The sequence below is a fragment of the Triturus cristatus genome, chromosome 4_1 (genome assembly GCF_964204655.1).
Source record: "Triturus cristatus chromosome 4_1, aTriCri1.1, whole genome shotgun sequence".
NCBI lineage: Eukaryota > Metazoa > Chordata > Amphibia > Caudata > Salamandridae > Triturus > Triturus cristatus.
The window spans coordinates 667,950,113-667,962,310 of record NC_140585.1 but is presented as its reverse complement, the minus strand read 5'-3'; positions in this window follow the sequence as shown (position 1 = coordinate 667,962,310).

Here is a 12,198-nt window from a genome sequence, read left to right as displayed (position 1 = left end):
CCTGTGTGTGTGTGCCATTTGACCTAGCAAAGTAAATCTTTTCTAGGCCTAACCCTTACTTTTAAGTACATATGACTCACCCCTATGGTGGGCACCGAGCAGCCCAGAGGGCAAGTGCAATGTATTTAAAAAGCAGGACATGTACTTTTAAGTTTTAAATGCCCTGGTAGTGAAAAACTCTTACATTTTTTTCTCACTACTGCAAGGCCCACCTCTCCTATAGCATAACATTAACGTCTCCTTATTACCTTTTATAAGTGTAATTTCAAAATGGGAATAGATAACCAGTTCATGTGTGGTGTCTCTGGAATCACAATTCAAAATACTAACTTATGGTGGAATCGGAATTTAAATTGCAATTCCAAAAATGACACTTCACTTGCACTGCAAATCAGTGTGAAGCTCCGCCAGCCTGACTTTGCACTGCAGCATCGACCATTCATGGGGACCGCCAACAGGAAGTTCACGCAACGCCCGCCCGTGACGCCCGCCGAATCTTTGCACTTTGCTGACAGCCTCCTCAGATGCTCTCTCTGCTCCTCGAGGCCCTCTTCAATGTGAACAGGACTCTTGCCACAAGCTTGAGAAGGCAAACATCAGCAGGCTAAACCTGGTGACTGTGTCCGACCTGTGCTCTATCGCAGTCAGCCTGAAAATGTGACTTTGACCCAGTTCAGCATGACCAGATTTCCCGAGAGGGCGCTTTGTTCTTTTTGGCACTATTTTCACTTCATTTGTTAAAAATTCATATCTCGGGTTCTACTGTTTGGATTTTTGTCGTTTTGGTCTTGTTTTATTGATAAGATTTCACTTTTTTTGTCTAACCTGGTGTGGGATCCTTTTTGTGTGTTATTTTCACTGTGTTACTGTTTTAAGTGTTGCACAAATACTTTACACATTGCCTCTAAGTTAAGCCTGACTGTTCTGTGCCAAGCTGCCAGAGGGTAGAGCACAGGTTAATTTGGGGTTTGTTTGTGCCTTACCTTGACTAGGATAGTGTTTGATGCTTGAACAGGGCTCACATCCCATTCAACCAGTAGCCCAATTTCTCACAACAGAGAATAAATGTAATCCATAAGCCTGCTTCCTGAAATAATGACCCTACCAATATTACTGGTCACCTTAGTTATGAAGCCTGTGAAACCCCATTAACACAAAGAATACATGGTTTGGAAGTAAAACAATTAGATAGAAAAATAGATTTATTCAAACTAAGAATGTATATACCTCCTAAAAATCGGAAGGCATTTTTGGAAGTGCCTCCAACTGATTAAGGCCTTTAGCATTCAGAAGGTGTTGCTGCACAAAACATGCTGTTCTCTATGTCCTAAAACTGAGAGGTCAATGTTGGAAGAAGGTCATGTTGCTATAGTTCCCGAATAATTAGGCAATATAGGCCTCACCTTCCAAGCTGCTAAAAGGCAGAGAGCCATGCCACTTTATCTGTTTGCCTGTTTCTCTACTGACCCCTTGCAATGGCAGAGTTGTAAGATGGAGTATGGTGTAAAGAAGTTTGGGAATGGTCTGAACCGATCAACATACTCCTTTATGGTCTTACCACTCCCATCACTACCTCTAGGTGGATCAAGGACTCAACTCATTTTTGAAACACCTTGTGATACAAAACAGATGTTAGAGAGACAGGAACATTTTGAATAACTCAGAAGTGATTTATATATATGTGTGTCTGTGTTTTGGTACCTATTTTTGCACTGTATGTTTATGGAAATTGCTCAATTGTTGTGTTGAACATATATAGTTGTTATGGTTTTATGTATTCTGCCATGAATTGTCATTACAATATGCACACAAGTAATCATACAGTGAGAGGTGTGGTTGGTATCAAGAAATATGTTTGAATAACTAACTGTAATATATTCATCTGTTTACATTAAATCTAGTCAGATTTTGCCAAAAATAACATTTTTTTGTTAAATTGATCCCCCCTTAGTACTGTATCTGAATGTTATATGTTTATAGCCCTGGTGTTGTGGGGTTACATGACCAAAACCCCTGCTTTGGTATACTGTTTCACACTCCAAGCATTTGGAATGGCTTGTATGCTTTTGCAGCTTCCCAGCCCGGGAACTCTGTGAAGGGTAGGGTAATCCTGGACGAATATTTGCTGGTTTTGGTGTGCTGGGAGCACTACTGAAGTTTACCTTGACCAGCATAGCCTGATGATTGGAAGTGCTGTGACCATGCTGGGACACATACTATTATTGCTGACCTGGCTCACTTGCACATTGGAATACTAGGTCAGCTCTAGATGAGAGCATACAGATTCTAGGTCAGCGACAATGACCTGAGGTCCTCAGCACTCACTTGACCTGGGATTGCTAAATTGTAAGGCATGAAACCCCCTGGTCAGAACAACTGACGGCTCTTAACAATAGCACCAGACTAGAAGTCCACCATCATTACAAGAGAGAGGTCCAAACGCCAACAATAATCTAAAATACAACTGGCATTAAATATCAGACAACTAGCAATGTCGCTAGCCAGAATTTCACTAATAAAAATAACGATATATGCCACATATATAATACCTAGTGGCAGTTGCCAGTAGGTAGTTTTAATTAAGATTCCTTTTCCATAGGAAAAGCATTTTTTGTGTTGCTAATAACTTTCCAAAAAGGTGTTACTTTTTGATTTTTTTGTGCATGGAAAGATTCAGGGTGACCGGTCAAGCTGGGGCTGAGAAAAAAGGGAGGTCCCAAACCAGAATCCCCATGCCTTTTCCATAGAGTACTTTAAAAAAGACTGCTGAATGGAATTACACCAAATTTGGCAGGAAGCTAGATCTTGGCCGCAGACTGTGCAATTTGTGATTTGGTGTAAATCTAGTTGTTTATGCGAAATTAAGGGTCAAATATAATTGTATATCTGAACGGTTGGGTCTGTGAGAGGCTCGAGAGACTCTTGCTGGAGCATCATTTTAAAAATAGGCCGTTCTTATTGGCTCAGAGACCTTTATTGCCCTTGGGCCATCTCACTACCATGGGAGTAGGCGCTCTGATTGGCTGCCAGCAACATGAGAAAAATGTTGCTGGCAGCCATTACAGGACTCAGGGACTTTGTCTTGAACATGTTAAAAAAAGAATTATAAGGGGGCAGGGTAGAGATAACTTGACCCCCTGGGCCCCATGGTGGGATACCAGAGGGACCACCCTGGGGCACATAATACAAAAAATCGAGAAAACATGCCACAATCCCGCAGGATCCAAAAAAACTAAAAATGGAGGCTGGGCAGCATTTATTAAGTTTATGGCCTCGGTAAACCACTCCTCAGGCTGTATTCCTAAAAGAGAGGGGGGGCTGCGTGGCCCCTCTCCACGGGCCATATAAGGCCCCGGGTAGCCCACTCCTGATGCCGTAATTATGAAGAAAGGGAGAGGGAACGCACTGCCTCCCTCCCCAAGCTATTAAACGGCCTTGGAGAGCCCACCTCCAGGGCTGAAATTTGCAAGTAAGCAGAAGGGGCTACACTGTCCCCTTTCCCTGAGACTCCAGAGGCCCTGGGGAGCCCACCACAGGGCCAAAATTAGTTTAAAGGGGGAGAGGGCTGTGCATCCCCCCTGCACGAGCCTCCAGAGGTCCCGGGAAGCCCACCCCTGGGTCTATAATTAGTTTATATGGGGAGGGGGGCTGTGCAGCTCCCCTCCCCAAGTCTCTAAAGGCCCCAGGGGGGTGACATTTTACAAAATGGGGAGGTGACCAGGCAGCCCCCCTCTCTGAGGCTCAAAGGGTCCTGGGGAGCCCAACTCCAGGGTCAAAATTATTTAAAATGGAGAGGTGGGCTGTGCACCAGTACAGACCTTTGGGTGCTCACCCCCGAGTCCTGCTCAAAATCTCTGTCCAGGGGAACACACTCCCAGGACAGAGAGGTTTCCCTGCTCACACTGGCGGGGGCATAGAGACCTGTGTTTGCTCTCGCTTGGCAGGAGCATTTTCAAATCTCTGGCCAAGCAGGGGCAAAAACAAAGTCTGCTTGCAGTGGGCTGGAGCTTTGAAAATGCGACCGCCCATGGGGGACAGACTTTTGATCTGTTTCCTTGCCCGCACTGAAATGGCAGCGAAACAGATCAAAATATTGCTCCCGCCCAGAGGGAGGAGCATTAGTAGCTGCTCCCTCCAGATGGGAGCAATACTGGCTCCCGCTGCATGTGGAGAGCTGGCTGGGGCTGGAGGGATTTTGTGGCTCCCCCCACGGCCCCCAACAAGTATATGGTGGGAGCCTTGGGTGGGCCCAGGGCACCAACCTTTAAAAAAATGTGGGCTCTGGGGATTTACAAGGCTTGGGGAGGGCTTTAATTTAAGTAATACCCTGGGGTATGGGGTCCCCAAGGCTTTATCCTTATAAGGCCCTGGGGACCCCATACCTCCCCTTTTATCAAAACAAATGGCCATGGGTGATGGGGTCCTTATGCCTAATAAGGCTTGAGGAGAGGGACCACGCAGCCCCCCTTCCCTTTAAAAAAATAAAAGGCCCTGAGGGATGGGGCACCCAGGGCCTGATAAGGCTGAGGGGGGGGGCATCTGGCCACCCTCCCCTTTAAACAACATGAGGCCCTGAAGCCCCCAGGGCCTAATGGGCTTACTTAGGCTTGAGGAAGAGGTCCATGTGGCCCCTTCCCTTTAAACAACATAAAACCCTGTGGCAAACACCCCGCCGGCACACGGCCAAAGGCTAGGCGCCTAAGGGATTGGCTTTATGTATGAAAATAAAATATTGAGTTATATAAAAGAAAAACCAAAGGTTAAAGTAACGTTATAGTTAGGTGTGATATAAAGATCTTTTTTTTTTTAATTCACAAAACAAAACAAAGTTTAAAGTAACACTAAGATTAGGTGAATGTGTCAGTGACAACATTACGTTTTGAATAATAAAAGCCCAGAAATTCACCAGTTATAGTTAGCAAAGCTAACTCTAACTTGTGACCCTGCCATGCACTGCTTATGACCTCACATATTACGTCACTCTTGCATGTTCTTGGACATCATTTCTGACATCACTGATGGCATCTCAAATGACATCTTTGATGACATAACTCATGACATCGTCCAATGAGTGTGCTAATTTGCTACATAGTGGCGGATAACTACAATATTACTTTTCTACCTAATTTTGTTCACCCTGGGTTTAGCTAACAGGTGTAAGTGTTTACAAAACTCATGTGCTCCTAATGCATCACAGGTGTATAGAGGTATTGAACGTGTTATAAATGTTTGCATTGAAGAGTAACCCTATGTGCAGGTGACAGTTGGCAACATGTGTCCAGTATGTTCCTAACATGTTTTTAGGCTCTGTATAAAAAGTTTGCTACAGGGTAAAGATTCTACATACAACACACTAGGTATTGTAAGAAGCCCTGCGTTATTAGACAGAATCGTCTCAGCATGACATTTTCTACGCCACATAGAAGACTGTGTGCTCCATGTATTAAGCTATGTACATGTGCTTGTTTTGCTTCAGAAGATGGACTATCTGTAAAGTTTTCACCACAGTATGAAGGCTGCAGGTAGTATAATGTTTAGCACTTTCATATGTTGCTTATTTTTAGCCAATAGTATCTTTTTTGCCAAGTTTTGGCTAGAGTGTATACTATTCTTAGCAGATACTTTTTAATACTCTGTAGTGTATTTCGCATGAGGGTTCCACTGTCTACAAACAGTGTGGTACAGGGTACACTTTCTCCATAGAGTGAATACTGTTTACAGTACCCACTTCTTTATTCATATTAACTTAATTTCTCGATGTAGGTTCGGTGACGGATTTGATACAGATAATAGCTGTCCCTTGTAGGGCATTCATTATGGAACAGATGTTCAGTATTTTTAGGAACTTGGCTTTCTCTGAACAGTTGTATACAGACTGAACACCACATACAATAAGGGTTTCCCATATATCTGTGGCTGCTTGTTAATGTGAACTACGCTACCCATCAAGTGTATTGTATAGAGTCAATGTGACATATAACTGATGCTTTCTACATCTAAGGGAATTGTTTCTGTGATAGCATTAGTGATGTCTCATATTCATCTGAGCTATTTTGTTCTTAGTTTCAGAGCTCTAATGCTATACCCGACTATAGAGAAATGGGTACAAAAGAAGTTTGACTGATGTCATCAATTATGTCATTTGAGATGTCATCAGTGATGTCACAAAGGATGTCATAGAACATGTCATGAGTGATGTTGTATGTGAGATCATAAGCAGTGCATGGCGGGATGCAAGTTATAGTAAGCTCTGCTAACTATAACTGGTGAATTTCTGTTTTGTTTTTGTTTTTAGTTCAAAAAGTTAATGTTGTCACTGACAAATTCTCCTAACTTTACAGTTACTTTAACCTTTTATTTTTTCAGTGAATACAACATATATATATATATGTATGTATGTATATATATATTCACTGAAAAAACCATAGGTTTCACACATGTTATAGTTAGCGGAAATTTTACTGATAAAAAACCAATGAAATTCCCCCGTTATAGTTAGTGCAGGCAACTATAACTCACGCGACCGCAATCCTCTGCTGATGCTAATACTGTATTTAGACACTTATTTGCCCATGTCTTCTTCCATACATTTTTAGCTATACATATATTACAAATATTTTTTTTTCATAAAGACACATATGTCATCAGCAGAAGATTGCGGTCGCGTGAGTTATAGTTGCCTGCACTAACTATAACGGGGGAATTTCATTGGTTTTTTATCAGTAAAATTTCCGCTAACTATAACATGTGTGAAACCGATGGTTTTTTCAGTGAATTTGCAAGGTTTTTTAAATGCTAATTCCTAACTATAACGTGTGTGAAACCTATGGTTTTTTCAGTGAATTTGTTCGGTTTTTTAAATGCTAAGTTACTTTACGCCATTCGTGGCGTGCGCGCCCACTTAACGCAGTTCGTTCCTTGCGCGCACGGTGCGCTACGCGCACCGTGCGCGCACAGTGAGCACGCGGTGCGCTTCGCGCACCGCGCGCCCACTTTACGCAGTTAGTGCCGTGCACGCACGGTGGGCACGCGGTGCGCTACGCGCACCGCGTGCCCACGTTACGCTAGATGGCCAAGTACGCACGATGCGCTTCGCGCACCGTGCGCACATGGAGGACATATGATGCACTTCGTTTTGAAAGGTAATATTTTAATTTTTCATATATTTTATAAGCCATGCACAAATGGTGCCCTTCGGGCACCATTTGCACACGGGGTGGAGAGAGTGTGGATAATTTTTTTTTTTATTATTTTTTTTTAAAATATTTTAGTTTATCTCATCTATAATAAGCCATGCACAATTGGTGCCCTGCGGGCACCAATTGCACACGGGGTGGAGAGAGTGTGGAGAATTTTTTTTTTTTTTTAATTTTTTACCGTACGCGTACGGTAAGCGTAATCGGCGAAATTACCGAAAAAATAAAAATTCCGTTTTTGGCCTTGGGGGATCTTTGGGGACTCCCTCAACATGGCTATGTGTGTGGGAGCTGTCTAAACAGCCCCTTTACATGTTTTTGGGCTTTATATTTTAGAAATCACTCTCAGTGCGAGAGAGAAAATGGCGGCCACCGCTTCCTGGTTTCGGCCGATTCGAATGTTTACTAAGATCTAAGAGCCAATCAGAATCGCACTCGCGCACGCCACCGTACGCGTACGGTAAGCGTACCGTAAGCGCACCGTAAGTTGGCTCAGATATATATATTGATTTAAAGGCTATTTTCTCAGAATCTACTGAACAGATTTACACCAAACCTACAAAAGGCACTTCCTTGACCTGAGGACTACCTCTCTGCCAAATTTCTAGTAATTCTGTTCAGCCGTTCGGGCTGTAGCCCAGTCTAAAGGTCCTATGGAAAAATGCATGGGAAAAACGCGTTTTGGAACCCCCCTTTTATCTCAGCCCCCGCTTGACGAATTCCCCCGAGACTTTCAGGGTAGGAGCGGAGCGTAGCGCCCCACCTATTTTGAAAAATTCGCGAGGATTCGTCGACCAGCGCCAAAGTTATTCAAAATAGAATGTTGCGGATTTCCTATGGAAACGTGGTCCTAACTATAACTACCTACTGGCGACCGCCAGTAGGTAATATATATATATATATATATATATATATATATATATATATATATATATTCACTTAAAAAACCATAGGTTTCACACATGTTATAGTTAGCTGGACATTTCACTCGTAAAAAACCAATGAAATTCCCCCGTTATAGTTAGTGCAGGCAACTATGACTCACGCGACCGCAATCCTCTGCTGATGACGTCAGATATTACATCACTGTATTTAGACACTTATTTACCCATGTCTTCTTCCATTAATCTTTAGCTATACATATATTACAAATATTTATTTTTCAGAAAGACACATATGTCATCAGTGATGTAATATCTGACGTCATCAGCAGAGGATTGCGGTCGCGTGAGTTATAGTTGCCTGCACTAACTATAACGGGGGAATTTCATTGGTTTTTTACGAGTGAAATGTCCAGCTAACTATAACATGTGTGAAACCTATGGTTTTTTAAGTGAATTTGCAAGGATTTTTAAATGCTAATTCGTAACTATAACGTGTGTGAAACCTATGGTTTTTTCAGTGAATTTGTACGGTTTTTTAAATGCTAAGCTATGTTTTTATTTTATTTTATTTTTTTCAGGTTTTACACCGTGCGCGCACCGTGCGCGCAAGGTGCGCTTCGAGCACCTTGCGCGCTCTGTGGGCACTCGGTGCGCTTTGCGCACCGAGCGCCCACAGTTCGCAGTGCGCGCAGGGTGCGCGCACCTCGCGATTTAAAAAAAAAAAACATTGTTTTTTTTTCCCTTGGGGGTCCTTCTGTGACCCCCTGACCAAGGCTAGGGGGTCAGGAACTGTCCACTCTGCCCCCTTTTCACGTTCTCCACCTTTGTTTTTCACCCCCTCAGACTGCGAGAGACAAAATGGCGGCCGACACTTCCTGGTTTCGACCGATTCGAATGTTTACCGACATCTAACAACCAATCAGAATTGCGCTCGCGCACAGCAGGGTGCGCGCACTGTGCGCGCACGGTGCGCGCGTATAGATATTGATATGCTTTTAAATGCTATTTTCTCAGAAAATACTGAACAGATTTACACCAGACCTGCAAAAGGCACTTCCTTGACCTTATGGCTACCTCTCTGCCGAATTTCAAGTAATTCTGTTCAGCCGTCCGGGCTGTAGCTGCGTCTAAAGGTCCTATGGAAAAATGCATGGGGAAAACTCGTTTTGGGACCCCCCTTTTTTCTCGGCCCCCGCTTGACGAATCACCCCGAGACTTTCAGGGTAGGAGCTGAACGGAGCGCCCCATTAGTTTTGAAAATTTCGTAAGGATTCGTCAACCGGCGCCAAAGTTATTCAAAATAGAATTTTGAGATTTCCTATGTAAACTAGGTTGTAACTATAACTATCTACTGGCGACCGCCAGTAGATAATATATATATATATATTCACTGAAAAAACCATAGGTTTCACACATGGTATAGTTAGCGGAAATTTTACTGATAAAAAACCAATGAAATTCCCCCGTTATAGTTAGTGCAGGCAACTATAACTCACGCGACCGCAATCCTCTGCTGATGCTAATACTGTATTTAGACACTTATTTGCCCATGTCTTCTTCCATACATTTTTAGCTATACATATATTACAAATATTTTTTTTTCATAAAGACACATATGTCATCAGCAGAAGATTGCGGTCGCGTGAGTTATAGTTGCCTGCACTAACTATAACGGGGGAATTTCATTGGTTTTTTATCAGTAAAATTTCCGCTAACTATAACATGTGTGAAACCTATGGTTTTTTCAGTGAATTTGCAAGGTTTTTTAAATGCTAATTCCTAACTATAACGTGTGTGAAACCTATGGTTTTTTCAATGAATTTGTACGTTTTTTTAAATGCTAAGTTACTTTACGCCATTCGTGGCGTGCGCGCCCACTTAACGCAGTTCGTTCCGTGCGCGCACGGTGCGCGAAGCGCACCGTGCGCGCACAGTGAGCACGCGGTGCGCTTCGCGCACCGCGCGCCCACTTTACGCAGTTAGTGCCGTGCACGCACGGTGGGCACGCAGTGCGATGACAAAGCAAGAAAGCACGTCAACAAATCTGTTTCTGCTTTCCTCCGTGACTATGGTATGGGTGCCATTTACCACAACAACTTGCGTTATGACATGCAAGACATTTATAGAGGAGATGGTGTGCACTTCAATGATGAAGGGAACAGAGTCTTCCTCTTGAACCTTAGACTCTGCATCGGTACTTACTTGTAGGTACCACTTAAAAAATGACTTCATAAACACAACAGCTCTTTTTAGAGCTCCCTAATATCTAAACTCTTAAATCTGCTTTTCATTTATTTATTTTTATTTTTTTTTACCGTACGCTTACCGTAAGCTTACCGTACGCGTACCCCGTGATTTTTTTTAAAATCAATAAATGTTTTTTTTGTACTTTTCTGTCCTTCTTTGACCCCCTTACAAATGTTAGGGGGTCTGTAACTCTCCTCATTGCCCCCTTTCCTTGTTTTCACTCTTTTTTTTCAGAGTGAAATACACAAAATGGCGGCCGCCGCTTCCTGGTTTCGACCGATTCGAATGTTTACTAAGATCTAAGAGCCAATCAGAATCGCGCTCGCGCACGCCACCGTACGCTTACCGTAAGCGTACGGTAAGCGTACCGTAAGCGGGCTCAGATATATATATTGATTTAAAGGCTATTTTCTCAGAATCTACTGAACAGATTTACACCAAACCTACAAAAGGCACTTCCTTGACCTAGGGAGGACTACCTCTCTGCCAAATTTTGAGTAATTCTGTTCAGCCGTTCGGGCTGTAGCTCGTTCTAAAGGTCCTATGGAAAAATGCATGGGAAAAACGTGTTTTGGGACCCCCCTTTTATCTCAGCCCCCGCTTGACGGATCCCCCCGAGACTTTCAGGGTAGGAGCGGAGCGTAGCGCCCCACCTATTTTGAGAAATTCGCGAGGATTCGTCGACCGGCGCCAAAGTTATTCAAAATAGAATGTTGAGGTTTTCCTATGGAAACGTGGTCCTAACTATAACTACCTACTGGCGACCGCCAGTAGGTAATATATATATATATATATATATATATATATGTTACCCACTAGTAGTCGCCAATAGGTAGTTATAGTTAGGACCATATTTATATAGGAAAAGCGTTTTTTGACTTTCGTATAAGTTTGGCGCTGTTTGACAAATCTTCACAAAATTTTCCAAAACAAGTATGTGGGTGATTCTAGTTGTGCATGGAAAGTTTCAGGGTGATCCGTCATGTGGGGGATCAAAAAAAGTACATTTCCCATGTTAATTCCCATAGGAGTTTTGAACACGACTACAGCCCAAACTGCTGAACGGAATTACATCGAATTTGGCAAAAAGCTAACTTTTGGTATGCAGATTGTGCTTTTTGTTATTCTGGCAGGGCAAATTTTGTGAATTCACAAAATGTACGTATTTGCAGCAAACAAAAAAAACAAAGCTTGTGCTCCCATGCCTGTTTTGAAAAGAGACCTTGGGTGGGCCAGGTCCCAGGGGCATGCAGCGCCTTCAATAAAAAATGGAGGGGGGGCATATGGGCCCCCCTCCAAGGGCTTACTTTGCTTCCGGGTCCACCACCTCCCTGGGGCTTATGAACATTATAATGAGGGGGGCCTCATGGACCCCCCAGACCCTAGGGGTCTCTACATTCCCGGGGCTATAGTAAAAATAGTGGGATGGCACGCAGACCCCCCGGGGTCCGCCACTTCCCGGGGCAATAATATAACGTGTGGGTTGGCACATGTACCCCCGGCCCCCGGGAACCACCAACTCCCCAGGGTTTTCTTTTTTTAGAAAGATGGGGGCCACACAGCCCCCCCTCCCGGGCTGCTCTCTGCCACTGGGACCACCACTTCCATTGGGCAGGACCTTGAAAATCACAGGAGGGGTGGCCGTGCGGCCCCCCTCTGGAGCCAATAATGGCTCTGGGGACCGCCACCCCCCAGGGCCAGCTTTTGCTATGTCCCGGGGTGCCCACTCCCAGGACACAGCTGTTAGCTGACAGCTACCGCTTCCACAAGTGGAAGCTGCAAAGTGCTCTTGCCCGCTGGAAGCAAGAGGTTTCCTCTTTTTCCCTGCCCTGAGGGCAGAGTCTTTCACCGGTATCCTGGTCTATAGACCA